General features: G+C 45.3%; 1 protein-coding gene across 1 annotated transcript in view; it reads left to right on the top strand.

Annotated features, from left to right (window-relative positions):
- LOC118654962 (zinc finger protein 501-like) overlaps positions 1 to 4,514 on the top strand; it is an 89,498-nt gene that overhangs the window by 4,496 nt on the left and 80,488 nt on the right. The window lies entirely within an intron of this gene.

Below are 4,514 nucleotides of genomic sequence, written 5' to 3'. Positions count from 1 at the left end.
CTTCTCTATATAGATATATGTTTTACTTATCAAACTGTTGATGTGTAGGTGAATGTTTCACATTGTAATATATGTGGAACTGTGATCTAAAATGGCCATTCCCTTTGCCTTCACACCTACCCACCCACAGTATTGAAATTCCAGTACTTTTGCAACCATGTCAGCACATGCCCCGGTTAATTTTTTTACATACTAACACCGTAAATGAGTAGAGTATTAACTCACTTTTGTTTTAATTCAATTTACCTAAGAATTTTTGCTGGTGAGCATTTTTTCATACATTTATTTACACTGCCTTTATCATATTCGTTAAAATGTCTGCTCAGAATCTTTTACCGATTTTTAAAATGAATTTATTATTCTAACCAGTAGGAGAACAGTGCACAATTTAAGACCTGTTTGAAGTTCACTCATCCCTCAGTGTCTCAAGTGACTTCTTTGCTCTATGCAACCATAGGTTTTGAATATTGGAATGGAAATTTTTTTTACAATTTTTATTCTATGTACAATTTAAACTCACTTGTACCATATACTTACAGGTTTAAGCTGCATTGTTAACATTCTACAACACTCTTTTTTAAGTCTAAGCATCCACTCATACATTAAGTGAAGAGTCTAAGTTCTAATCTTTATTAATTTTCCTATTATAAATACCGTTATCATGGTTAGTTTCAATCTGCCAAAATGATGGCACTGAACATGGACATGAAAATATATTTCAGTAGCAAATCATTATATTTTATTTCCAACTTACTGACACAGTAGGTACAGATATGCTCAAGAACAATCATAATAAAATAGTAAATAATAAGGAAGTGGCTAGTTTTAAACTTTAAGTATAATTGCTTTAAAACATACATTAAAATATATATGTATATTTTAAAATATATTTTTATTGCTTTCACAGAGGAAGGGACAGGGAGAGAGAGATAGAAACATCAATGGCGAGAGAGAATCACTGACTGGCTGCCTCCTGCACACTCCTACTGGGGATTGAGCCAGCAACCCCGGCATGTGCCCCTGACCGGAATTGAACCCAGGACCCGTCAGTCCACAGGCTGATGCTCTATCCACTGAGCCAAACCGGCCTGGGCTTAAAATGTACAGTGGGGTGTTGACTTACGAGTGTCCCAACTAACGAGTTTTTTGAGATACCAGCTGTCTCTCGGCCGATTTTTTGCATTGAGTTGATAGAGTAATTTGAGTTAACGAGCTCTGTCTCGGAACGAATTAAACTCGTAAGTCAAGGCCCCACTGTATTTTTATTGCTTTCAGAGAGGGCGGGATAGAAACATCAATGGTGAGAGAGACTCATTGATCGGTTGCCTCCTGCATTCCCCCTACTGATATGAAGCCTGCAGCCTGAGAACATTCCATGGCCAGGAATGGAACCATGACCTCCTGGTTTATATGTCAACACTCAAAACACTGAGTGACACCCACCAAACTATATCAGGTATTTAGATATTTGTTTGATGTTTCCATACATGTCTGCATCTCTTAAAATAAATTCCTCCTGCCTTTTTCAGGGCTTCCTCAGCAGAAAAAATTACTCATCAAGAATATAATCCACTGTTGTACCACCTTATTTCAAATATATCCATATTAAAAAAAAACACTTAGGAAAGCCATGTATCCTATTCTAGCCTTCCATTACTGTTTGTAATCATGATGGTCATTGTATCTATCTATTCTCAGGTGATTTTTCTTAAAACTACAGATACTTGGGGCTCTGATAAAGTAACTCAGAGTATCATCTCCATAACACCGAGGTTACAAGGTGCATTCTGGGTCAGGGCACATAGAAGAATCAAACAATGAATGTACAAATTAGTGGAACGACAAATCGATGTTTCTCTCCAAATTTTTCTCACTTTCAAATCAAGGTCTTAATGTTTTTCTCATCCAGTTAGTTAGAACATGTAAACATCAGCACAGATGAGATACCCAGTGATGAAACAGCAGCCAGGCTTCCCTTGAGGACAGAGCACAGTGAGGGGGAGAACAGGAGGGGAGGTGCTCCTGCTGTCAGTGTGGCTGTTAGGGACTGGTGCTGAGCTGCACACTCACTCACAGGGGATGATGACACTTGTGCTCCCTGAGACTACAACCTGAGGGGCTGGGAAAAGCTCGGCCTGGGCATGCTCCCTGTGGTCTCTGCCCCTTCCAGCCAGGGGTTGAGCCTGAGCTAATTTGGATTCAGGGGGTTGAGGAGCCAGGTTCCTCTCAGGTGTCAAGGCTGGGAGCAGCAGTGGCTGCTGGGCAGGTGGGTGTGGGCAGAACAAAGCCCAGGCAGTTGCCAGGGAGAGTTGGTGCTGGGCCATGTGTGTGGCTCTGAGGCCCGCTCTAGTCCCAGTGAAGCCTGGTGGCCGCTCTGTTCTTTGGGGCCATGGTGAGTGGGAAGTGGAGCAAGCTCTGCTGCGTAAGTTCCCTGGGGGTAATGTTCTGGGAGCCAGCTTGTGCTCCAAGAAAACATGTGTCCCAGGCAGGGCCAACCTCGTCCACTGTAATGAGGTGCTCCAGCCATTGCCCTGCCCAGGGAGGGAGAGGAGCTGTCTCTGCAGAGGCTGATTCCCTATCTGCCCAGCAGGAGGGGTTATAGGTTGCTGAGCCAGGTGGTCCTCTCCTGGTCTGCAAGTGTCTTGAAGTTTAGCCACTGAAAGAGGTTGTAGATATTTGTCAATCTAGAGAGAGAAAGTGGTCCTCATCTTTCCTTACGGGGTAAACATTCATCCTGGCCTAGACAGTGCGCCTCAATGGTAAAGGCATCAGCAGAAACACCTGAAGAGTGGAGAATTAGATTCCCTGTCAAGGGCATGTACATGGGTTGCAGGTTTAATTCCCAGACACTATTGGGGCTCGTGCAGAAGTTCTCCAGTTAATATGTCTCTATTCCATGTTTCTCTTTTCCATGTTCGTTCTCTCTCTCTCTCTCTCTCTCTCTCTCTCTCTCTCTCTCTCTCTCTCTCTCCCCTACCCCACTCTGACTAAAAATCAATGGAGAAATATCCTCGTGTGAGGATCTATACTAATAAAAGGGTAATATGCTAATTAGATTGGGAGACCTTTTGGATGTCCTTTCAGACAAAGCCATGGTGGTGGAGCCGGCAGAGGTGGTTAGGGGTGATCAGACCAGAAGGGGAGGGGAGGGCAGTTGGGGACAGTCAGGCCAGCAGTGGGGGTAGCAGTTGGGGGCGAGCAGGCTGGCAAGCAGAGTGGTTAGGGGTGATCAGGCAGGCAGATGAGTGGTTAGGAGCCAGTGGTCTCTGTGGGATTGGGCCTAAACCGGCAGTCAGACATTCCCCAAGGGGTCCCAGATTGGAGAGGGTGCAGGCCAGGCTGAGCGCCCCCCCCCCCCCGTGCATGAATTTCATGCACTGGGCCACTAGTTATATATAAAAAAGAGCCATCCACCACTGCTACCCTGAGATGGGTTCCTCTGCCTGCATAGCCAACCCCTCCTCACTATTTCTTGCCTTTTCCTGGGATGTTCCCCCTGCAGTTGGGCTCACTATGTACTTTCCAAGATTTGGCAGAGAGAAGCCCCAGGGAAGGTCCTGGGAGGGACCTGGGTTCTGTGTCTGCCTGACAGGAGCTGGCAAGGGCTCTTCTGTCTCCATCCAGAGGTCTCTCCAGCCTGTTCCTCCTCATCCCCCCAGCACCTGGTTCACTGCAGCTGCACCTCCTTCTGTATCTGGGAGAAGCCCATGATGCTTTGCACCCACACCTCAGTTCACCTTTGCAAAGTCCTGCCTCTAGCCAGAACACTCACACCTCTGAGGCCTAGTGGTATGGCTTGAGGCTCTGATTTTGCATTTTGGGGGGAATTTTCCACTTTGATTTTATTAAAAATAAAGCCTCCCCGTCCCTGCACACCCCTGCCATAGCCAGTCCTGGAGGTATAATGGATTCTCTAGGAAAGGGTGCTGTGTATTTTCAGTGGAAAGAGCATTCCATTGAAAATACACAGCATTACCTACCTGGTGTGGCTCAGTGGATAGAGCATCGGCCTGAGGACTGAAGGGTCACAGGTTTAATTCCCAGTCAGGGCACATGCCTGGATTGTGGGCTTGATCCCCAGTGTGGGGCGTGCAGGAGGCAGCTGATCAATGATTCTCTGTCATCATTGATGTTTCTTCTCTCCCTCTCCCTTCCTCTCTGAAATCAATAAAAATATATTTTAAAAGAGAAAGGAAAATACACAGCATTTTCAACAATGGTAAGAACATTCCATGGAATAGCGATACCAGCTTTTCCAGAAGGAGAGGATTGGTCCCAACATGATATCACGTTGGGAGGGTGCGTGGTGGTTGGTGCCCCCCTCCCTAAGTTTGGACCACCATGAACCTCCATGACTATAGACAATGATGGAAGGCTAGGATAGGATTCATGTGGTTTCATAAATGTTGTATTTATATGAATATATTTCAAGTAAACTATTACAAAGGCAGAATATGCCCTTGCATCAGTTATTTTATATGCCATGAAAGAAGCAATGATAAGGGCAAGAGGAC

Source organism: Myotis myotis, unplaced genomic scaffold (assembly GCF_014108235.1).
Source record: "Myotis myotis isolate mMyoMyo1 unplaced genomic scaffold, mMyoMyo1.p scaffold_m19_p_40, whole genome shotgun sequence".
Classification (NCBI taxonomy): Eukaryota; Metazoa; Chordata; class Mammalia; order Chiroptera; family Vespertilionidae; genus Myotis; species Myotis myotis.
This window is presented reverse-complemented; position numbering and strand designations above follow the sequence as displayed.